Source organism: Cuculus canorus, chromosome 7, assembly GCF_017976375.1.
Source record: "Cuculus canorus isolate bCucCan1 chromosome 7, bCucCan1.pri, whole genome shotgun sequence".
In the NCBI taxonomy this organism is placed as follows: domain Eukaryota; kingdom Metazoa; phylum Chordata; class Aves; order Cuculiformes; family Cuculidae; genus Cuculus; species Cuculus canorus.
The window spans coordinates 25,378,141-25,403,935 of NC_071407.1; the positions used below are offsets into that span (position 1 = coordinate 25,378,141).

At 39.1% G+C, this 25,795-nt stretch overlaps 1 long non-coding RNA gene across 1 annotated transcript; it reads right to left on the reverse strand.

Annotated features, from left to right (window-relative positions):
- Window positions 1–1,022: 1,022 nt before the first annotated feature.
- Window positions 1,023–24,260, reverse strand: LOC128852716 (uncharacterized). The gene is made up of 3 exons (XR_008450716.1): window positions 23,989–24,260; window positions 5,143–5,436; window positions 1,023–1,223 (listed from the first exon to the last, which is right to left on the reverse strand). It is a non-coding gene; the product is annotated as an uncharacterized LOC128852716 (long non-coding RNA).
- Between the last annotated feature and the right edge of the window lie 1,535 nt (window positions 24,261–25,795).

The following is a 25,795-nucleotide window of genomic DNA, read 5'->3' on the forward strand; positions in this document are numbered from 1 at the left end:
CCTGGAGAATTCCTGTTGTCTGAAACATGCTGGTGTTTAACCTTTCCAGCTTGTTGGAAAAGACAAGACTGATTTCTTTCAACAAAGTTCATACATATATAGGCAGGAAAGGTAGGAAAAGTATAAAACGCTTTAAATTCATTCCAAGAAAAAAATAATTGAAATATTTTGATGTCTAGAAACTCCATTATAATTTTATTTCTGCAGTCAAATAGCAAGTATATCTCCTGAACATATTCTTTATTCTCACTGTTTTTCAACAGTTTTGCATGGAGTAGGGTTGCGTATTGGTGATGAATGGTATAAAAGGAATGGAAAAAACATGGGTTTATACTAGCAAATAAATGAGATTTCTACAAATTCATTGTTTGGGTACATTGTGGACTTAATGATTCCTGACAGCTATGGGGAAAAAAAAACCCTTGTAATTTAGGTGAGCAATCTGACTGGGCTGGAGCTGAAAAGCATTTTACAAAGACGTTCTCTTCACACTGCTGGATTTAAGCTAATGCTTTGTATGTATTGAAATCGATGACGTGCTTTTAGAGGACGAGGCTTCAGACCATGAGGTTTTTGACATTGTTCTTAGGGTGCATGGAGCTAACCTGTATCAAATGTGTGTGCTGTCATGAGGCTGAGACAACCAGCTGTGAGTTGTGCCTAGTGAGTTATAGCTCATCGCCGTCTGAGGCTGTTCCTGTCCACGGAGGACATGCTGTATGCCTCTCTCACCCCAAAACAGGACATTTAGCAAAGTTATACCTAAGAAATCCTATGTGGGTTTTTAGCTTTGTCTTTTTATTTTCCCTATGGCAAACTGGATGCCAGACATGAGAACTGTGTTAAGTGTTTGCTAATTCAGCTGGGTGTCGGGTGCAGCAGGGGTTGCTGCCATCAGATAAGTCACCATCTTCTGAGGAATTTATGCTGTAACAAACATTTTGCTTACAGAGTTCTTTAGCACCATAAATATGTGTAGAAGGGGAGAAAGAACAAATGTTGTACGTGTAGCTTACCAGCTTGCAGAGTGATAGAAAAGAGGAACTTCTATTCAGTTGGATCCTCTGTGACAGAAGGTACTGCAAACATCTTACATTTCTTACTCTGTACAACCTGGTTTCATGATGCAGCACAGCAAGAACCTGGTCGTTGGTTCCTTCTGTCTCTTATTTTTCATTTGCAGCAAATGAGATTAAAATATCCTAACATAAATGGGCAGCTTCCTGAAAAACGTAAGAGGCGATAGTATTTGAGTTGTAGTCATAGATACTAAAAATTATAGTAATTGTCTAAAGTTCGTAGCTGGGATACTTTCCTTCCATTTTCAAAAGAGACCCAAGATTTCCTTTTTGAGCTTGTTTCAAAAGTGGCAAAACTCGGAGAGCTGCTTCTTGCTGCAGTATTAATTTGATTTATGAAGAAGGCCAAGATATCAAATATTGACATTAGAACTACAAATCCTACTGGTTAAGGTACAGGATCAGGACAGAAATCTTTTACCCAGGGTGCATGGAGAGCTTAGAGGCAGCTTGAGTTTAATGAGAAGAGACAGGATGTCTGGGTTAATACCAGCTAGGGAAAAGCTGAAGCACCAGAAGGGAAGAGGATGCAGAATGTCTTTCGAAATTTTATTAGGCTTTGAGGATTTAGCGTATGCTTTATAACATATAGGAAAGTGATTGATAGTCTTGTAAGAAGAGTTTTATAGAGGGATAATAATACTATCCACTTCCAAACTTGAGGTCATTCATGTTGCTTTCAGAAGGCAAGATCTGACCAGTTGCATGTTCAACTTGCTATGCTTCACTAGTTTCCTTAAAGATGCTTGATGTTGTTACTAGCAAAATCCTACAGAAGTCTGGGACTGACTTTATTGGACCTGTGGTAGTAAAATGCTTGATTAGGTTATTTTTTTTTTAAGACATTTCTAAAAAGTTTTACTATTTCAGTTTCTTCTTGCAGTACTGACGATTGGATATCTTGCTTTAAACTGATCTTAAAAAGGATGCAAGTGGCACCTTGGGTCTCTTGAAAAGACTCAGCAGAAGGAGATGGTAGTTGCTGCTTGCCATTATTCTTTGTAAAGAATTAAATAGCAAGCAAACAACCTTGAGGTATCGGCCACGAGGCCACTGAAAACAGCACCGGGTGAAGAAGGCTTCATAGTCCAGTGAAAGAGGGAATGCCTGGAAATGGGATGACCTGAATGCAACTCTCTGGCTTGGTCACTATGGCTGGGGTAATCCTGCTTCTGGCATTTCTTTCTCACTTGCTCTCTGCCTGTTCACATTCTGCTCCTTTCTGTGTGCACGTGTGGCACCCAGCAAACCAGATCTTTGGTTTTGTCTTCTCTTTCCATTTTATCTTTTCAGTGAGACATCTGTCTCGCTTGCTACTAAACTGAAAGCAACATAAAATGGCTAATGGTACTGTGTGCGTATTGCATTATGAGATCTTTCCGCTCCAGATTACTTGCAGTGCAGTAGTTATTAAGGAAAACTGATCTGCCCCAGATCACAAAGCCAGGAATAGAGCACATCCCTCCTGACTCCTGGTCCAGTGATGCAGCTATTAATTCATGCAATTTCTACTTGAGTTCATTAAAAATCTTCTCCCATAGCTCTGCCTCCCCCAGCAGCCAAAACCTCTCCTTTTAATAGAAGAAAGGAGCTTCCTTTGGGACTATAATTCTCCCCACAGTGAAAGAACATATCCAGCTGAGAGTATGTGCTACCTTTTGAAGTGCTATTAGCTCTTTCTGACCTGAGAAATGAGGGGGACTGAACTCTTGCATCTAAGCTTGGAAAGTGCGTCTAATACAGTCAGGGCGTGTGTGCGTGCCAGACACTTCATGTCTGAATCCTGCCGATAATGTGGTTTGAAAGTTTTGAGAGATGAAAATTTGATTTATCATAACAAGGAAGATGCCTATTCCCTTTCCTAAACCAACTAAACTCTTAAATAGAATTACAGAATGGGAAGATGAGTCAGGTGTGATGAGTGTAGTTTTTGTGGTATTTTTACTTCTCTATTTTACAGGTTTTTTCTTCAATGAGTTCTCAGTATAATGCTTTGAAAAGCTGCTGCAGAAACTTAGCTTGATGAGCTAAAACTAAATAAATAACTGGGGCTTTCTGCTGTCAGATTTAAGTCAATACTGCTGCATGACAAATACACAAACATCACTAGTGCTTATAGTTGAAAGTGGCCAAGGAGTAGAAGAAAGGAAAAGTGGAAAGAGGCGTCAATTCCCTCATTATTCCTGAAAATGTTGTAGCTGTTGCAGGCAATAGTTGTTTAACATATTTCTTCCCTTCTGTTCCAGGAGCAAGGCCAGTGCTCACTGGAACAGGAAATATGATGTCAGTAGTTAGTGATGTACAAGACTAAAGATGACTATCAAAAGATTAAAGCCTGTCTTTTTCAGATTCGGAGACTGTGAAATAAATAGAAAATTGCATAGAATTGCCAGTGATATTCTTTATTTTGCCTTTTATTTTTTTTAAACCTTTTTTTCTTTTTCCTGCTGTGCCGCTGCCAGTGATGGGTGGGATTACAACTTCAAATTCCACACCCAATTTTTAAGGGAGTAACAGAGTTCACAGCATGCGATGGGCTCTGCACAGAACCTCTAGTAATGCAGCTCAAATCCAGATTGTGAAAAATTTCCTTCTGATAGTTCTATATTAGGTCAATACTGCTTCACTGTTTTCTCTTTAACATTCATCTTGTGCAGCAGAAGAATATTTTGATTTTGCAGAAGGATATTCCTTTAAAAGGTCATCTTTATGTAGGCTGCCAAGATCTATACTGCTGCCATATATTTCTTGTGTGTGGTTTTTATATACCTCTATAGATACCTATTTATATCTATCTTACATAGATATATAAAATATAACAATATCTATATAGCTACTGACAGAGAAAGTGAGATTTATAGAGCAATGTATCTTGTCAGTGAAAAGGAGCATGTGAGACCATTCTGCCTCCAACAGTGGCTCTAGTCTTTTAATGAAGGGAAGCTCATCGCTCGTTCTTGAACTCCTCTTGTCTAATTGCGTCAAAGACTTTGTATCCCGTTTAATGTGTGGTAATGAAAGAACATTTGTTAGTTTTTCTATAAATACATGTGAATTAAAAAAGAAACAAGCTGATGCATTAGGACTTTTTTATGCTTTTCTTATTCTTCCTTGAAATTTTTAGAAACCCCTATCAATCTCTGTTCTGAGGTGTTAAACATTAGATATCAGAAAGTATAGAACACTAAACCTCAAAACTGCTCAAAAATAGAACCTAAGGACTATATTTTCCTTTTATAGATAAGAAAGCCATAACATTATAAACTTGTGTAAGGTTGTAAGAGAATTCTGACTGAGTCTGGAACTAAATGCACATCTCCTGTGTCCTGTTCTAATGTCTTAGGTACGAAACCATGCTAACTTTAACCCACTGGACACTTACAGGTATAATGTATTGTGGTTCAAGGTTCTCCCCACCCCATGTGTGTATCTCCTTTTAACACTGTGGTAATTGGTAGGGAAAGGTGAATCGGAAAATGTGCAGGGGGTGGGGAAGAAGAGACGAGAGGCACCTCTGTCTGCCGCAGCGATACGGCATCTCGGGTGATGTGCATTGCTTGGAAAAGAATCCATTAAGAGCAGCAAGCTTGAAAGCCAAAACAAATGACAGGATACGTGAAGGATTACTTGGATGGAGCATCTGTTATTAATACTGAGCAGTGCTTTTTGAAAATGAATGTGAAGCATTAGCACAGTAGTGAGAATTAATTTGAATGCTTTTCCATGAAAGAGTAAGAATGAGAGTCATGCTGTTCTTTATTTAGAAGTAATGTTTTCATTCCTTGCTTTATCTGAAGTATGAAGGCAAATTCAATTTTAAGTGGAGAGGTGCTGCTTGGAATGCTGACTCTTGATTCCCTAGAGGAAAGCAAGTCTGGTGCAGCAGAGCAGATGACTTATTTTGGGGGGAGTTAACTACATGCTTGATCAAGGAGAGGCAGACTGGCTAATGCTCACTTATTGAGTAGTAAGCAATGGAAAATTAGCAAGAAACTGGCACATTTTGAGGGCTTTATTGATCAGACTTCCCTGCAGAACAGATTTCTCCATGAAAGCAATCTACCTGTTCTAACGATGCCGGGCATATGAACTGAAGTTTAATTGAGTCTGGCAATTGTGATAAGTACGGACTGTTCTCAGGAGTCTTTCTTGGGTGGCACCAAAGAACAAATGCACAATAATCTCCTGCTTGCTTTTTTTTCCGCTCTGAAATTTTGTCTGTGTGGTTTTTTATTTTTTTTTCCTCCAGTTAATGTTGCTTTTCTGCAGAAGACCAGAATTTGAAGGATTTACAGAGTACTTTTCTTCAAAATCTGCAACAACAATCCATTCCATATCTTTTTCAGGACTTATTTGACTGTTGAAAGAGTCAAATAAAAGTGTACGTCACTGTTTATACCTGTAGTGGAAGTTAAAGGTTGAGTACATTTTATACTGAAGTCTGTGCAGTTTTCCCTGACTACAAACACACGATGACCAATGTGTATCATGCACAGAAGGTTTCAAGCTCTGGTATATGCTGCAGAGATGTTAGTTGCTACAGCCTGTACCCAGGTGACATTTTATGCGACTTTATAACAGCAGCTTTCATGAAAGGGTCAGAGACCATAATGATTAAGCATATTTTAGAAGTATACTTGAATATATATATATATTATTTATAAATATATACTGTACTGTAAATTGAATATGCTATAATACCCCTAGCCTATATATTGGTTTTGGACATTCAGTGAGGGAGAGAGGATACATCTTGGTAGGAACATCATAGATTGGCTTCTGTTTCTTATTGTGTAAAGAAGCTCTTGTGCCCCTCTTCCTCAGCTCTGCTTAGATTCTAAACTGACACTGAGGAAAGGTGCCTTTCTGTTTGGTAATACAGAGGAAGGAGGGGCAGGGATTTGTCTGGCTCGCAACACAGGATTTCTGCTAAAAAGATGACTAATAAAAAAGCATCCTCCTGCTTGACTTTATGCCTTGCGTGATTGAAATTCATTTGTAGATCACATATTTTCCTCATCTCTGACTGTCCTGTGAAGTGAGCAGTAATCCCAATTTGTTAACTTGCAAGTGGAAAGGTCACCTCTCTGTTTTGGATTAGAGAGCAAGTAAATGTGAAAGATGGATGGTGAAAGATGGATTGTTGAAAGATTAAGTAGTACATCTTAGGTGCTTGTAGGCAGGCAGTTGTATATGCAGAGCGACTAACTAGATTGACTGAGTTTAGGTATATTGCTTCTGATTGTTGAAACAAAGCAAATTCTTGGTTGCATTGATGACCCTGGATATATGAACCTAAATGAATTTGAGAACTTGATTAAGAAAATTTATCTAAAATAATTTTAATTCACATCAGTACAAAAAGCTACATGCATAATATAATATAACTGTGAGCTTTGTACATTTGAATGGGCTTGCTTGCGTGGCTAGATGTTGTATGGAAACTTGCTTACTTGTACTGTCAAAACTTCTGTCTATACTTAAGCAATTGGTGTGAGTTGGCCAGGCTACAGGAACAAGCAATATTTTCAAATAACCTAAAGCTGAAATGAGTTCAGCTGGAGATTCTTCTCTTCCAGTAATTATTGGGCTTTGATATCAGCAATGTTAAAAATTTCCTTCCCCCTCCCCAAGTGTCTTAGCTTCAATTATAAAGTAACAGTGGAATATCTGTGATGATTTTGATCTTAAAGCTACATAATCCTCATCTGTGAGACAGTCTACAGTGATTTCTGAGGAAAAATGGAGTAGATTTGGGGTAATCTCAGACAGCCCCTGTCCAGCCACTGTTATGGGGCTTTCTGGTGTGGCCATGGGGGCTCAGCACCCTCTGCTGCAGCAGGAGGGCAGCTCATGGTGAAAAAGGACTTTCTCCAGTGGGGTTCCTGAGGGTACTTTAGAGGAGCACAGTCCTTGGAGGCTGGGCTTTCCTGTCCAGGTTGTGAAGGCTGAAGAGCTGAGTGGCAGGGAAGTGCCGCTTAGAGCGACTAACAGGCTGTCTTGTGACAAGGTGTAGCGCTTGGGTCATTCTGGTGCCTGAGGTCCTGAGTTAGACTTTTGATGAACCTTGCCCAGAAGCTCACAAATGAGTTTTTAAGATGGTTCTAAGTAAACAACCCCCTTTTCCTCTTTCTTGGTACGTGTGTGTGTTAAACCTCACCCCAAAGCTATGGGTGAGTTTTAGGAATCATGATTGGGGTTTTGATTTGGAAGAGTTTTATCTTCATATGAAGCCATCCATGCCCAGAGACATCCATGCTCAGCTATGGTAGCACTATGGACTCTGCCTGGGGATATTCTCTCTTCCTGCAGCTCTGTGTCCCTGAGATCAGGATTGTCTCACACAAAACTGTAGCAGTTTCTGATCTATGCTGCCACCAATTCAGTGTCAAGTGACCATGCAGCCAGGGCTCCTGTGCATTTGTACACCTTGTTTCACACGACCTTGTCTCTGCAAGTCCTAACACAGCTAGATTAACGGAATGGTGAGGAAGGCTTGCCCATGGATTGCTTAGGTTGCCTTTATATGGAGGGCTGTATGACTGCTCTATTAGTTAAAACCTCTCAGCTCAAGTCTAGGTCTTTGTTGCACCTATGGACAGATTCACTTAAGCACAAGCACTAACATTATCTGATGCTCTGTGGAGAAGAAGGAACATGCAGCAGAAGAAAATTAGAGACTTCTCTAGCACAGTTGAGCTACACTTGGACTTTTTTGAAGGGGAGACCATATAATTTTAAAATCACAGTCATCACTGATGTTTCCTAAATGTCCCATTTTTGTTGAGTGTTCCATCCCCTGGAATGGAACACTGTCTCTGAATCCCTCTGTCTCTGCCCCCTTTAGCTCCCTCGGCTGTTTGATTTTTTTTTTCTTTTTTTTTTTCATGACACTGTTTACAGGGCTTGTTCCTGTAAATCCTTGTGTTTCCACTGACTTCATTAGGCTCCCCTGCGTGGGAACTTTGCAGGATTGCATGCTTTGTATCTATTGAATTTTCAAATGATGCAAATAGAAAATCGCATCCTTGCTTTTAAGCAGTTCTCACATGCAAAATTTTCACTTTGGCTGTTTCTCATGGTTATTTCTGCCACCAATTAAGAAATAAGTGCTACTTTTGGATCATTTCCACTGAGAGTGATGTACAAGCTGATTATTTTGGGACATGTATAACTATTCAGCTAGTATACACTTGCTTTTTTATATTGAAGTGATTAGAACAAAGTTATGACAAAGATATGTAAAGGAAAGATTTGTTTCCTGTCTCAGCTCTCTATGTAAGGGAGTGTGTGTGTGTTACTTTGTTCTGTTGTTGAGCGTTTATCATCTTGAAATCTTAAGAAGTGTTTCTCTTTGAAATCAGCTTTCCCTTTTTCTGAATATGTTTGAATAAATTTGGTTTATCTGCACCTCAGCTTTTGGTATGTGGATTTGCAGCCCACGTAGGTCAGGTAAAATCCTTTTAGCAATGCATCAATTGCGATTGAATGTTGAAGAAGTAAGAATTTCTTGCTAGGGGAATAAGTATTTTGAATCAGCAGGACAATGTATATTTTGATTTAATCTAAATGAATTTACTATTCCCTAACTTACGACTCTCAAGGAAGAACCTAAAAGCTTCTCTTGTAACACACAGACAAAATGGTTAAGTGCGCTAATGTAAGATTTTTGTGAGGCAAAGCCACTACTTTCCCAGCTGGGATCTGCTTTCAAAATATAAATTTATCAGAGACACACAAAAAAGCATTTCTCGTTTGACAGCAGTAGCAAGCAGGGGGTCTCAGACCATTTGCTGGTGAATAAGATTACATATCATAAAGCTGTCATGAGTTGGCACTAATTTGACAGTTTGTTGGCTCAAGAGACTACCGCACTGTGAATGCAGGGGATAAAAATGTCTCTGATGCCATGAGGTTCACGTGGAGGGCATTGATGAATGGCAGACAAATTGGAAGCTTAAGTAAAGTTGTCTTGTGCTTGGGGTGAGGGGAGCGTGTTAAACTCGACAAATTTTGGTTGTAAAATGTGGAATGGAAGACAATGGGTGGCTGAAGATTCCTTAAAAGTTGAAATATCCTGTGGCTGTTGTTTTTCTGTATCTCTTGTTGGGCCAATTTGAAGTATTTTAGTGTTGAATTAGTCTGCGTGCTCTCTCCCACTTTGCGGATCTGTTTCCTTTGGCATCTTTTATACCAGTCAGAACTTATTAGCTCCAAGCTAATAATCTTTGGGCAATATGCAGACTACTTTTTGTGTCTTGGAACAAATGGAATGTGTGTGTCTGGGAAAGAAAATGTAACACATGAATGGAGACTAGGAAGACAGTTCTGGGGAACAAGTAAAAGGGTGGACAACAAGGGGAATAAATGGGGGAAGCGGAGAGAAATATTCATGGACAAACCTAAAATAAAAAGCAGAACTTTTTTTGTCAGAACCATGTTTTCAAAGAATGTCAGTGGAGTATTTCAAAAGCCATTTTACTATGTTTTCGTGCCCATTAGTGAAATTATTGCTAATTATTGGCTAATGCATTGTTGGACTTTATCTCAAAGTGCCTTGTTCCTGTTACTCTTGGACTTAATTATCAGCTTCGATAATTTTATCCATATGGAATACCTGGAACTTTTGATGTGAATATCTCAATTTATTTTGCAGGCCCATACAGAACTGGAGGTTATTTTTGAAAACAAAAAACCCCAGACTAGCTCAAAGTTATGCTACAGCTTCCGTGCACCTTAACTGAAGTTATTCAGATAATATTTTCAAAAAGAGTATTTTCTTTGAGTACTGCTCAATTGAAAGTGTAAGTAAGACTTGTGTAAGCTTAGCATGGCAGGAGACCTATTTATCAAATAATGAGGATGTGTCACAGTTCGGTCATTTTTATTTGCATATATTGATTTTTTTTCTTTTGGGTTTTTTTTGGTTAGCTGTTCAGCCAGACAAGCAAGAAACAAAACTATCTGCTTTTCAAGAGCTGATAGTTGTAGGGTTGTGGGGTTCTTTTGTTGTCCTCGTGCTGTGCTGTGCTCTTTGGTACATAATTTGCCTACAACCATTGGGCAAATAATCAGTTTAATCAGCATTGCCTGCTCTAAATTAAATATTGACCAGATGTGCTGGTTTAACAGCATAAATGTTCTCTGAGAACAAGACAAACTCATTTGTACATTAAAACTTACTCTGACATAGATTAAGGCAGATATACGTAATAAGGACATTCCTGGGGACCTTACAGCAGCCTTCCAGTACTTAAAGGGGTCTACAGGAAATCTGGAGAGGGACAGGAAGGGCAGGGATACGATGAGGGGGAATGGCTTCATGCTGAAAAAGGGGAGCTGTAGATGAGATATCAGGAAGAATTTTTTTTCCTGTGAGGGTGCTGAGGCACTGGCATATATGGCCCAGGGAAATCATGGATATGCCATTGGCTGTACAAATAAGTTTGTACACCCTGGAGGTATTCAAGGCCAGGCTGGATGAGGCTTTGACCAACCTGATCCAGTGGGAGGTGTCCTGCCCATGGCAGGGGGGTTGGAACTGGATGGGCTTTGAGGTCCCTTCCAACCCAATCAGTTCTATGATTCTATATGGACTTAATTTGGGAACAATTCTTCCATGCACACCCTAAACTAAGTTTGGCATACAATGTAAATTTTAGCTATAACTTACGTTTAGGTATCTGAGTTGTTCTAGTGACTGAATCTTGATAGAAAAGCTATTTTTCTGTCTTGGAGAATTAGATAGAATTATATTGCTGGGATATTTCAAGGTCAGTGATTGTGCTCGCTTTCAAACAGAGTCAGTACGAGCAACTGCATTTCTATAGTAAATCCATATGTTATTTCAAGAGCAGTTATGTAACTGAAGCAAATGGAAAAATTGCCGAGTGACTGGAGAGGTCTGATGCAGATTCAGGGAAAGTTCACCTCCAGTGAAGACACTGAATCTTCTCTTCTAGCAGTCTGAAATTGAATATAAAATCCAGGCTATAAGACTTAAACTCCAGGCTGGGAGGCTTGTAATCCAGAAAAGACAAAGGAATCTTAATAAACTGTTTAATTCAGTTTAGCAGCATAATAGATTGCCCAGTTTTCTCTGTCTATGTCTGTCTATAAAAAATGTAAAGGAGACTACCTGGGCAAGTATAAGGAAACAGCCTTGGACGTAGTCGTTGGGCCCTCTGTCTTTTAGTCTTTTGTGGGAAGATTGCTGTTCAAAGTGTTGGAGTTGCATATCTCTATGTAGGTGCAAGTCTCAGCTTGACACTTGGATCGGAAGGAAACCTGCAGCCAAATCACATGCACATGGTTTGCCTACGTTCCGTAGGAAAGTTGTATGCAGTTGTTATTGATTTCTCTATTGCTTTCAGCGCTGATGTGCTGCAGTGAGAAACACTAAGGGCAGTTGTTTGTGCCTCTTCAGTGCCTAAGAAAATCTGTTAAAGGTGCATTCAGTTGCCACCAAGATTAAGAAATAATGGAAGTTAAAAATCAATATTTTGCTTCATTTAAATTCCCCTGACTTCCTCTGAATCACTGAAGTGAATGAAGGGACTGCTTTTTCACCAGGAATGTTGCTCACTTTAACTTTTCTCATCAGACTTTTCTGGGCACTAGGTTTGGATAGACTTTTGGTGAAGTTACCAGTTACAATATAGCTGTTTAGTAATGCCATAGGCATCAATTTGTGATTTAATGTGTAGAATTAATAATTAGAAAAGGGCTAAAATGTAACCTGTATTTTGAGGCATTTACACTCCTCAAGTAAAGGAACATTACAAAATGAGCACTGACTCTATATTTGTATTCTCACTAGGCAGGCATACCTAATCTTAAAAACAGTCTTGGTTCACGTGTAACAAGTTTTAAACCTGAACAAGAAACCCACAAGCCTGTAATAATAATAGAAGACTTCAGGGCTATGATTTCCATGAGAAAGGACAAAAGAAGTTATAGAATGTTTTCCAAGAGACTCCTGAAAAAAAAAAATAGGAGCTGATGTTGAGTCACACTACAGGATGTCTTGAGCCAATAACATTTCAATGACAAAACCCACCGGTTAAGGGAAGTGAAACAATAGGTGTAAAACACCACAGGCAGGCTGCTGCTTATTTGCAGACATGCTTGTATCCACTGTTTGTCTATGTTGCAATATAGTTGAGCTCCAGATGGAAAAACACAGTAGTTTCTAGGTGACAGCTTAAGTAAACATGGCCACATGCTGACAATTGGTCACTTGATAGTGATAGGGTATGAATGACACCCTGTGGAAAATGCACTGTTAGTCAGATGTAAGCTGTGAAAAATGAAAGGCAGAACAATCTATCGTAGACAATGCATGGGGCAGAGTTGCCTTCCTATGGAAAAAAATTAGAGGATAAAAATCCCCTTTAGTCCCCGAAGGTGCAGAGCTGCAGCTGGGGACATTTGCCATTTTTACCAGCCTGGCTTTGGGCTCCAACTTGTGCATATCTGCAACCAGACACTAGAACCTCTTCCATGTGGAGGAAGCTGTTTTGGTACTATCTGTTTGGACAACTGTCTGGATCAGGAGTGGAAGTAGGACAGTCACCGCTGGTACGGTGAACGGGTTCCCTAACCGGCAAGAGGCTGTTCCCTGGGCAGTGCAGCTGCATACATCTCACTGGGACAAAATGGACAAGAATCTACCAAAGAAGGAGCGGAAAGAAATGCCTGAAAGTCAATATACAAGCTTAAATATCCAATTTTGTAAGCTGTCCCTGTCTCGGGTGTGCACACCACAGCCCGAATGCCTTTGTGAGAGGAGACACAAAATTTGACAAGAAAAAATAAGAGATGGGAATTCAACAGCACATTTCTTTGGCCCTTCTTTTCCTTTTGGGAAAATTTATAGTTCTAACCACCTTTCTATGCAAATTTAGAGAAGAAACCTTTGTTTCTCAGCAAGATACATAAAATTCAACAGATGAAGATGGGTGCCTACTGAGCTACCCCATGAAGGGAGTTAGTAAGCCACGTGAGCTGCACAAGTGTACAGTGAAACTGATTTTCATCCCAGAACCTGCCCAACCTATTTGGATTTTGTAACTGGGAATCAGTTTGCCAGTGCCTCAGTGATAATTTATTTTAAAGCAGGAAGTTATTTAATAGTAATGTTCTGTGAAACAGAATGACTATAGCTGTCCGCAGTATGTGGGTTACTAATGTTGTCCTCCTTCCCCCTGGCAAGGGCACAGCCCCCGTCCTCACTGAAACTGTGCCTTGTCTGATTGGAGGCTGTTTTGCGTAGAGGCGTAATCCGTCTCTCCTGTTGAGGCTGGTCTGTCTCCTTGAATTGTTTTGGGATTCAAATATGAAGTAAATGGAGTGGGGGGAACGTGCTGTAGGAGGAAATCTCTCCTTGTGGTGATGACTCTTGTAAAAGCACTTCTAAATATGAAGTATTCAGAACAAGAGCTCTTTTCTTTCCTGCGCGAGTGCTCTTGTCACTAGGCTATCCTGTAAAAGAATGGATGAGGCGTGTCACTAGGGTTGAAGTTGATAGACTAACTCCATAATAAAAGTAAGGTTTCACTTGTTAAGTGAACTATGGGAATGCCTGCTAGACCACCCCTCTCAGCTGAAACGTGGAATTACTTTGCTTTGTATGTGTTAACAAGATAAAAGTTTTGAATTCCTCAGCCTTCCTTACCTGCCTGACACGGATGTGCAGAAGCCAAGCTCTAGGCAGGCAGGGAACTTGAAATGTTGAAAACTAAAGTGATTTTGGCTTACGTTCCACATTCTTGTAACTCAAACATTCAATACTAAAATCCCTCTGAATATCAGACTTGAATTGTTTTGCAACTCATTTTTCTGTACACGAAAAGGACTTGAATGATTAAGTTGTATGCAGATTTTCTGGTGGTCATAGCCATGCAAGAAGGAATCTGTGATAAAATTTTTCAGCCAAAATGTTCATGTTTAAATTATGGAAAGGAAGTGATTTTAAATGTTATCTATAATGGCAAATCTTTGCAAGGCCTTTGCAATAGGGAAAGGTTGACTCTGTTTATGCCTATCTCCCCCAAACTAAAAATGAAGTTGTAGAACAAGAGTAGTAAACATCATTAAAATAGACTTTGGGCAAACAGTTGACTTGCACCACAACTTTAAAACTGTAACCTTGTTCCTTTGAATTAGATATTGAGTAAAATCTTCACTGGTTCTGAGATGAAGTCAGTGCTTGGAAGGAGCAGGGCATCACACCATTATTATGAAAAATGCATGGGTGGGGCATCAGGAGGAAGTAATTTTGCTTAATCTACTGATTATATTCTCATCCCCTTCTCTGTAAGTAAACATGGAGCTCACACCCCCTCCCTTTTCACCCCCCCTTTGCTTTCCCTAGTTAGTCAGCTCCGCTTACATCTGTGCTCAGCGTTATTAAGAGTCTATTATGGATGTTATCTCCTCTTAGGCTGCACAGGATCAAACCTTGAAAGTTCAAGGCATTCCATCTGCCTTCTATTAATTACCACTTTTATTCCTTATGATTTTGCTTCCTTCTAAGGGAGTGTTTTTTGTTCTTTTTTTAAAATATTGCTTCTAAAAGACAATTTCTTACAGCAAGATATGTAAGCAGAAGGCATGTATTGATCTTTTCATGACCTTTCCAGTAATAACATGTAAGATGTACTGCTACCTTCAGAGAACAGAGTGCATCTTTTTGATATCATGGGAGATTAAATATTGCAGGGTGAAATGTGTGGTTCCTTTAAAAGCACGTAAATACTCTTTCTCGTGTTTAAAAAAGTCTAGACAAAGATCCAGGGGGCAGAAAATAAAGGAAACAAAAAAAATCAAAATGAAGCCCCACACCTTACAAAAACCCCCAAACATCTACCCCTCAAAAAAAAAAAATCCCAGTAAAACCCCAACAAAAAAACCTATCACTCCCTGCTAAACCTCAGCTAAGCATCCCCCTCCCCTCTGAACCCTGGAAAATGGATATTTCAAGATTGTTTGGAAGATTTGCATAAAAAGATAAGCCTCAGGAAATAAACTCATGCATCTGTTCTATGAGAAACTGTGCTACATCCCATCATTTGTAAGTGTTTTAAATAAATGTTTGTCAATAAAATCTGACAGTAATAATATTAGTCATTACAAATATAAATAAGTTTAATAGGGTTACAAATACTGTAATTGCATACAGTTTTCTCCCCCAAAATACATGGATATTTTTACTTACCAGTCACATCTCTCATAAGAAAAACAGGCACAGCAAGGGAAGGGTTTTGCTTGGCAGGCTGATGTCACTTGAAAAGTCTGCTGGGTTGCAGTTTGGGGGGTTCTGTAAAGGCAGCATTAGCCTCTCTCTTTTACTGTGTCCACACCTGTCACGTTATTCCCCTTACTGATGACTTTCTTGTGCTGATAAGCAGTGTATGGTACGTGGTGAGACACCTGAGGGCTTGCTGCAGAACTGGAAACTACCTGTGGAACGCTGAGGGGCATGTCCATACTGTAGCTTGGCTGATAGGCTCTGTTACACATTAGTGATACTCGAGAACCAAGTTAAAAATGCTGGGTTATTGCAGGAGCACTGCCTTTGTACTAGAAAACCTGGTATGAATAGAAGAGGGTGTTCTCCAGCAATTATTGTCTGAATTTCCTTGCTTCAGCAGCTAAGCAGCTAGTATGCATGCTTGGATTTGTTTATTCCAGGCATACCAGTGTTAGAGCTGCAGCTTAGGCAGAAACGTGGACTGCAATGTTTTAATTCTCCTCCAAGTCTGTTTTTCCTTGCTCTTCTCCTTTGTACCCAGTCTCTGTCCCTCCAGCCACCAGGCTAATGGAGGAATCCAAAACTCCAAGCAATGATGCAGCAGAAAGGGAACGGGTCTGGACTCTGTTTTTGAGTTTCCTCTGAAAACTCAAATCTTCATGTGCACAGGAAAGAAGGACAGTGCCTTCAGAACAGGAAACCTCTAGACACAGCTCATATAGAATGGTTTGGATTGGAAGAGACCTTAAATATCGCACAGTTCCAATCTCCCTGCCATGGGTAGGCACACAGGCACACTTCCCACTGGATCAAAACCCCGTTCCGCCTGGCCCTGAGCAGGGATGGGGCAGCCACAACTTCTCTGGGCAACCTGGGCCAATGCCCCATTACCCTTGCAGTAAAAAACATCTTGCGATGCGTTAAGACTTCAGAAAGTCAAGTATCGCCTCAACCTGGTTTGCATCTGGTTTCTCATCAGGCTACTGAACAGAAAAATGCTGAAAATCTTCAGATGATGAAATGCATCTCTCGGCCTCAGCACTTTGAGCTCATTCTGGAAATAAACTAGGGAGAACAATCTTGAAGAATAGACCCACTGCACAATAGTCACTGCTGACGATATAGATTTAATTAGGATGCAGTCTTAATTAGGATGAATTGGAAAAGTTGACCATATGGTGATAAAGATGGATAAAATGTGAAACCTTCTTGCCTGGAGGAGAAAAGTACACTTTTATTTTTTTTTCTTAACACTCTTCAGGGATTTCTGACTACCAAAGGTCTTTTTTGATCAGAAATCTAAATAAATACTGCATTTTTAAAGCTGAGGACTCACAGTACTTGGGAACCCAGTGGCCTATGTCTGACCTGGAATAGATGTTCTCTGTAACAAAGCAAAGCTGAGGAAATTGTAGAAAACTTTGTTTTAGTTTTGTTTCTAAGAGATGCTGTAGCTGGCTGCACATAACACCAGACCTGGAACCGCTGCAGGGAGAATCATGATAAAGCCACCCCCACCCACCCCATGTGCACTTAAGTATTCAAACAAAAAAATATTTTCAAGGGACTACTAACTTGGAGTAGTTATTTTCAGTTATTTTGCACTTCCTTCTCCCCTTCATCTTTCAATATAAATTGTCTCTTTTGAAGAATCACAGTTCATGTGGAAGCATATTAATTTTCACAAATGTTGTTTTGCTTTTCTTGAAAGAGAGAAGTGTTGACTGATGCCAGGACTGATACTCAGGGTTTCCTGGAGATGGTTACTTCTTTAACCTGTTTTTTCTTGGTGCACAGCTATAATCCAGTGAAATGAAAAAGAACAAACAGAAACATACAGAGAGGAATTAATATTTCACACCTGCCACTAGAGTTGGAAGCAGACTCAGGCAAACCTACCTTGGCCCAGCAGCTGCCTGCTGGCTGTTAGCTTTGAAAATACTCTCGCTACAGAAAATGTGGATGACTGTCCTGGGACTGAGTTCCTTTACTGTGTTCCTTAAACAGCTGTGGAAAATGCGCTGTGGAGAATATTAGAGGGAACCCTCCACCTGGAAGGGTTATGTTGGGTCTTCTCCTTGGTGGTCTTGACTCCAAAAGGACAAAAAGAGCAGTGTAAATCATACCTGTTGTTTGGTTTTTTGTATTGTTCTTTGTATCACTGAGTTACAGATGTAATTTTTCTGACTGTAAAGATGATGCTGGATCAGAGCAAGTTTTAGATCATTGTTTAAGTTAGACTCAGTCTGTGTATGAAATAAGTGTTTTAATCAGAGTAGCTTTACAGACAAGGGAGGGCTGGAAGTCGGGTGATGTCCCCTATCCGCATGGCCAGGATCCCCGCAGAATGGCTGTGATGCGAGCAAAATTGATTGCTGAAGAGTTGCAAGTACCCAGGCACTAATCTTTCCAGTGGGATTTACTTGCCTTTCCCCTGCCTCTCTGCCTTTTTTTCCAGTGTGTTAACTTTTATTAGGTACTTGATGCAACTACTAAAAGAAATAATTTCTAATGGTTTGTTATAGGTTTTGGGGTATATTATACAAGTATCCAATATATTTGTACACAATAAAGATAAATATATCTGTTAAGTTTTATAAAATAGTCTTTAGTTGTCCTTCTGCATTACTAATAACATTTATTTAGTAATGTTAACTAATTTTTTCTACATCTAGACTTACTGGACTAGTGGCTAGAATTGTCATTTTCCTTCAATTTGACAGTCTATTTCTTTGATTCTCCTAGAGCGGAATGAGGCTTTTCTGTCTGGTTTTCCACTCTAATGCAAAAGACAATATAGTCTAAACATTTATAGTTTGAAGAATCATTCTCCTTATTTATTTTCTAAAGGAATAGTAACCAATACTGAACTACGTGAGTTTCATTCTGTAAAAGATGAAGAAAAATAAATATCTGACAGACTGGACAAAACTAATCTATTTGTAGCTTACTCATTTAACTGACATTACTTATGAGATGATGAAGTCCCTAGAAATCTTATGGGATTTTAGCCAATATATTCTCTATTAAACTGTATTAGTTTTGTTTCAAATATCTGTACCAATAAAATTATCTTGTTAAATATAGACTGGATTTTAAGCTGAAAGAGGGGAGATTTAGATGAGACATTAGGAAGAAATGTTTTACTTTGAGACACTGGCTCAGGTTGCCCAGGAAAGTCCTGGCTGCCCCATCCCTGGAGGTGTTCAAGGCCAGGCTGGACGAGGCTTTGAGCAACCTGATCCAGTAGGATGTGTCCCTGCCCATGGCAGGGGATGGAACTGGATGGTTTATTAAGGTTCATTCTGACCTAAACCATTCTATGATTTAATGTGTCTATTTAACCACTTGATTATTCAACTTAATGCCAGGCATGTTTCTAAACATCCTTCCTAAAGTCATTGCTTAAATTCTAGCCAAGAACAGTGTCAGCCTCTTGAATAAAGTCCCTGAAAGTCCTTCAAAGGTTTCTTTTCTCTTGCCAGAAAATGTGGAAAATATATGATGACAATAATTCAAAAACTTCTGTGGCCCAGATAGCTTAGACAAACACTTAATTTGTAAAGCAGACAGGCTTGCTGATGCACAGTCAATCTTGTCTGGGGACATGATCTGTTGCTTGTATTTTGGCTTACTCTAAGTGCTTATACACTTTTTTGCTTCCCTCTTGTCTACTCTGGATTGTGTGCTCACTTCAGGGCAGTCTTCACTTGCTTTATATTCACTGTTCATTTTCCTATGTAATATATCTGTGAATAAATGGAGAATGATGAAGAACATGTGAGTTTCTGGGGAAGAGGTCTGTACTGTGAAGGCGTATGTACGTAATGTGGGGGTAGGTTATTTGCAGCACATGTCCATGAATAACTTCCAAATACATGGTTAGGTGAGCATGGAATAATGCACACTCATGACCTGACATTAATAGTGTTAAATACCAAAGTTAATAGGTATTTGGTATTTCCAGACTGTAGTGTACATCAGATGGCTTGGAAGGCTTCCCTTTTTCTTATCCATCTTTAAAGAGTTTAAAGGACTTCTACTAAGGGGTAAATTCAGTTGTATGATCCACTTTTATATTTCATTTGCAAAATTAGGACACTTCTAACTAGAAGCATGGGCAGATATATAATGCTGAGGAGTCTTGCTGTTGCTCTGTTTGCCAGGCACGCAATCCAGAGCTAAATTCTTTAGTCAAGTAAATGTTTTTTTTTTACAGGAGCATGGGCCCTTTGTTTAGCCATTCTCACTTAGATTAATTTAAAAAGTGTTTTCAATTACAGCTGGCTTGACTGTGTCAAGCGTTTTATCCCACACTTGTCCTTGCACTTCTCTCAATTCTTCTCCAGGGCTCTCCTGTTTAAAAAAAAAAAAAAAAACCAGACCAAAAACTAAAACCTCTTTTGTCCCAAATTCACTTATTGTAAGTTAGTGAAGTGCAGGAAGTCATGGTGATGTTTTTCTGGTTTTCTTACATGTTGCAGAAGCTGCTTTTTCTAGGTGAGTGTTAAAAGAACAGGAGATTGCTGCTCCTGGTAAAGGAGTTGTATTTTGTGGAGAGGAGTTAGTTAATGGAAATGATACATCTCGGCTCCATCAACCTTTCCATTATGAAAACTTTTTATTAAACGGTTGTAATATTGATTGATAGTAAATATTGGGTCTCAGTTCACTGATTTGATGCGAGGCTGCAGCACGAGATTTCTCCTGCAACACACAATTAACAAGAAAACTAAAGCTCCTTTTCAATTATTTTAACCTGTCAGTCTCTGATTCACCACACTGAACTTTGAATGGCCTCAGCTCTCTGAAGTTTTAGGGAAGATAAAAATGCTCCTGTCTAAAAAATTTCAATAGAGCTCTTAAACGTTATCCTCCCTTTTGCTGCCACTGATTTTCCTTTTACCACTGGGGACAAAAGCAAGTGATGGTGCAACAGTTTCAAAAAGAGTGGTTCCCAGTCCCACTAGAAATTCAAAACTGCTATAAATGATCTCTGAAGATGGCAGAGCTGATATTGGATCCTACACAGCCCCATAGTTTTAAAAAAACAAAAAAAAAACAAAACCAAAAAAAAGAGAGGATGCTAAAGAAAATAAGGTGGAGAACACTGCTTTAAAAGGATCTTCAGAAATGTTTAGAATTTGCCTTATGAAGCTGAGAAACCTGAGCAAGGTGTGTGCTTTTGAATCGTGAGTGGTGCACTGGCTGTGCAGAGCACACTGTGGGGGGAGAGGAGAGATCTTTTGTGGGGTTTGGAGATGGTCTGTGCTTTAATTTATTTCTTATTTTTTTGTTTCTGAGTTCTCAAATTTTAACTTTTCTGATTTGCTTGTAGACCTATTCCCTCCCTGTCCATGTTCAGTTTCAATGAGGTGGGAATAGCAATTTTCAGCCAACCTAATTTACTTGTTCTTTGATAAGGACAGTGTCTGAAGGACAATCCTGGATAGTCGGTCCACAAAAAATAAATCATAAGTATGCTTATATCTTAAATATCTTCATAAGTGATTATAAAAGTGCTGCAAGTTACTAGTAGAGTTCATTATGCAATGAAAGAGGTTAATTCTAGTAACTATATTTGCAGAAACTATTCACAAGTAACAAATTGGGGTATTACTCAATAATGCACAGAGTTAGTTGGAAAATGAAAGATCCTCCCAGGAACAATTTGACAACATGGATATATAAATCAACTTTGTTATTGGTGAATATCAAGAATTGGGGCTGAATTAATATGGTTAGGAGTTTGAGGCAGCCACTTGTTTTCCAAGGGTACTCTGTACAGACTATTGTCCTACTGACCTGTTCCATGGCAGGAAAAAAGAGTGATTATTTGCAATAAAATATGGTGAAAATATCTGCAATCCTCCTGTTCAATCTCACTTGGCCTTCTCGGTGAGGCTGTGCTTTCGTGCTACATTAATTCTGAGCTTAATTGAATGCTGTCACCTGTGTGCCACTTCACTGCAGGGATTGAGCTGCAGAAAGAGCTTTAGCTGATGGAGTAAGGGAATGGGTTAGCAATTTCTTCTTGAAGTGAAGAAGTGTACTTCTTTAACAAGTGTGCAACATGCTACCTGATCAGGCTAATTGTGAAAGCTGGGGTAAAAGCAACTAAAATTATCTTTTCTTGTTAATACATCGGTGCCATCAAACTCTCCAGGTATTACGACATGATATGTAAAAAAACACTTGAAAGGCACACTTCTCTGAATTTTCAAGCTACTGTTGCATCTCTTTTCAAACCCTGATTGCAGGAATCACAATGTCAGTAATAGAGTAACATATATATATAAAACATGAGCATCTGGGGCCCCAAGCTGCTGCTTTTGTTTCACTTTTGGCTGAGAGCTGAGAAGGCTTCAGGGTAACTTTTAGACAGTGTTTCCCAAGGCAACAGTTCCTAAACTTTAAATTGGAGGGGAAAGATTTAGACCAGACAGTAGGAAGAAATTCTTCACGATGAGGGTAGTGAGGCACTGGCCCAGGTTGCCCAGGGAAGCTGTGGCTGCCCCATCCTTGGAGGTGTTCAAGGCCAGGTTGGATGGGGCTCTGAGCAGCCTGGTCCAGTGGGAGGTGTCCCTGCCTATGGTAGAGGGGTTGGAACTGGATGGAATTTGAGGACCCTTCCAACCAAAACCTTTCTATGATTCTAAACAGCTTTTGTTTGAGAGCTGTTGTGGAGCTGGTAGCAGAAATGGTTCCTGTCATACCTGTTACGCTCAGTCACTCAGGGGAGCTTTTTCCACATGATCTGCGAACTCCTCTTTGGGAAGTAGGAAGTATTTTATTAACTTTGATTGGTGGGTGCAGATATACATAAGCCTGTGAAATGTGGCAGACTGTTGCTTCTGTGCTACTGCAAACTTTAGAGGAATTATTTAAAGCACGTTGGAGTCATGGTGAAATTCCCCTTATGTGATGCACAAATGACAGATATCACCTTGCCTTCCCATCTGGAAAAAGTGTCTTTATGTATAGCACATTACAGGGCTCAACATATCAGTAAATAAAGCTGTGGTCCTGTTGTCTTTTTTTTTTTTTTTTAAGGATCTTTTGGCAATGATCTCATACTTGCTAGGGCATAGAGATTGTTGTCTGTGTTAAAAGGGCATAGTAATTTCCTTTTGATTACAAAATTAATTAAATTCATTGTTAGACACATTAGTTAGTACATTGGAAAATTGTACTCTCAATACAGATAAGGATATTAATGCCTTTATTTTGTTTTGCTATAACAGCGTTAAATTTAACCATCCATTATTGTTTGTAACTATTTTAAAAACTGTGCCATTTTAATATATCCCTAATGCACCTTTTTAAACATAACTTTCAAGTAAAATTATTCAGTGATGGTTTATCTCTTGTTTAGTTTGTTATCATTTTACAGGATGGGCCTCCTAATCATGATTTAAATTTATATCTCACACATGGAGCGATAGAATATTTTCACCGGAGTGCTTATGTTTAATGAGTTTATTCTAGCATATGAGAGCGGAGATTCTGAAAAAATTTGGTCCTGAACAAGTGCAAAATATGCCACCTGATAATATTGATGTGTTTTCACAGGGAGATTAATTCTTATGTACATATAAATTATTTTCCCAAACCTTTTTGGCTCATTATAACCTCTGTAGTGTAAACCCTGTTTTGTTCTTACTCTGATGAAGCCATTTGACACTGATATTTTCTGAGATGCAGAGCTATGGAAAGATGGTGAGGGGGTCTTTATTGAGAAGTGCAAGAGAAGGAATAATGGTTTTAAGCTGAAAGATGGCAGATTTAGAGTAGATACTAGGAAGAATTTTTTGTGTATGAGGGTGGTGAGGCACTGGCACAGGTTGCCCAGAGAAGCTGTGGCTGCCCCATCCCTGGAGGTGTTCAAGGCCAGGTTGGATGGGGCTTTGAGGAACCTGATCCAGTGGGAGGTGTCCCTGCCCATGGCAGAGGGTTGGAACTGTGTGATATTTAAGGTCCTTTCCACCCCAAACCATTATATGACTCATTTATTAAGCAGCTCCTCTATTGTGAACTCTGTACTTTGTTAAATGTTGTCTTCATAATCACCTGGATTTTAATTAGCCAGTGTTGAAATATTATACCTGGTTAACATGACACTTTGCAAATTCCATCAGTAGACGTTCTATAGGTATACCAAGAAAAGAATGTTTGTATAAAATCAAACACATTCTTCTCTACAGGCGCTATATTTCTAGTAATAGAGAACGAGCTTGGAAATACAAGAATTCTTTAGGCATCTTTTATTTTACGTAGACTTTCTTTTTAGTATAGTACCCATGAAATAATTTTATATAGTTTTAAATGCAATTTAATATCAGCATATTTTTCCAGAACCTATTTAAGTTTTCACCATCAGTATCCAATATTTGGTACGTACTGTTCTATCTGCCTCTCCCATTCTGCAGTTGTCCCTAATAGTAGCAGTTGTGTATTAATTCACTTAAAGTTTGCAGCCCAAAATTTTGGCTGATGGGTAATACTTGTGTGTCTTCCTTATGCTAAAAAGGAAAGATTTAATGGTCAACCAAGCACAGAATCTGAGGTCAGCATACTTTAGTTTTGTTTCTCTCTGTATTTATTCAGTGATTTCCAAGCTCCTTCTCTTTGCTTTGTAATAAAGCTGCTACTGACCTTATTTCTCAGCTGCCTTCTATGAAGACAGATACTGAATCCAAAGACTTGGAATGTGTCACCCTCAGCGGAGTCCGGCCTTAAATCAATCTCAATGACAAAAGCAGAGTTTCTGTCTGCAAGTTTCATTTTCTAGTGAGCACAATTTACAAAGAGTGGTTGAAAATCCATCATTGTAGAGTTGAGTTTGTTTCCAGAAAGAACCGAACTATTCCTTCGTTTCAATTCCAGCTGGAAATTTTAGCAGAAAAGTAACTGTCCCTCCTACTTACATGAACAATATCTCCCAGAATAGATTCTGCCAGACCTTTTTAGGGATTGCAAGTTTTATAGGCTTGGAATAGGTAATTTTTCCTTTCATTTGTATCCAGCAGAGCAGAAAATGCTGTGAAAGGAATTAATGGGTTATATAACAGCCTTTGTACGCTTCTTAGGCTCCGTTGTATCCATGGTCATTGAGCATTGCCCGCTTTCTGATTTCTATACACCCATGGGACATATGCTTTAATCCAAGGGTTTATAACAGAGAATCCTTAACTGATAAGATTCACGATACTCTTAAAGAAATGAAAAAAAAAAACAAAACAACAAAACCAAACAAAAAGTCATCCCTCTCTGATCTCTATTTGGCTTTTTTGAGGGGGAGGAAGGATGGTTTTGAGGATAGTTCTGAGTTTGAGGGTATTCTTTTCAAGTCCCAGACTACAAATACTTGTCCTGTAATAAAACAATTTAGTCGGTTGAGGAAAAAGGACAAATTGGGTTATGCATAATAGGAATGCCCAAGGAGGCAATTTTGTGTTTTATTATAAGACAAAATATTATAAAATACTTTTTGATGCAGAAACATACCAGGAGGAAATGGAGGTTAGTAAAAATGTTGTAGTATGGTGTTGTTAAGTTTGGGGTTTTTTTGCTATTGAGGAGATAGGATGCTTTGCAGATTCTGGTACCTGGACTATTAGATCTAAAAGCTCTATGCTTATCTCCCTTGCTATGAATAATGAGAACCAAGTGTTTCTTGGTTTCTTCTACTTTAGTTCCCAGATTCTTGTCTTTTCTGATTATGGCTGGAAATGTGATTGTGGTAGATGTGTTATATTAACTTGTTATGTTAAAGGACAAATATACTATTTATTCTACTGTTACAGTCATCCTTCAATTGTGCATGTCATTGAAAAAACCTACATTTGGGCCAAAAGTCTGTCGTCTAGAAAAAGTAGAAGCAACCAGTGTTGTCCTGAAGAACAGGTTGTGTAAGCAGGAGGATACAAGTATTGAGATGAACAGGGGGAAATAAACACATACTATAAAACGTTACTGGTTAACAATACGAGCTGGAGTCTCATTTACACTGCCTTAAGGCAAGACTGACTGGATGCTCAGTTAACAAGCCAAGGAATACGCACCAGAGCCTGGGGCACTTGGCGTGTTGAAGAGATTATCTGAAGGACAAATGGGTGGATGGGTGACAGAGTACTGTTGGAGAAACATGCCACGTGAGATTATTTGCAGAGCAGGAGCAGTCTGAACAATACTTTTCCAACAGGAGAATGGACTTCTTCTATGCTTCACTCAAATTTGGGTGTGAGAATTTTTTAATAAAAGTGTAGCTAGTTGAAAGGGTCTTCAGATTCCTGTGCTTATATTGCCTATAAGGTTAAATGTGTTATTCATACACAGTGTATGCAATTGTAATAATTGTACAGGTATGGTGCCTTGAAATCTCTCAGATAGGTTGTCCATATGCCAGCATCTCCTTCTCAAAGTTTAAGGAATTAACTGATGACTGTCTGCCCATTATTTT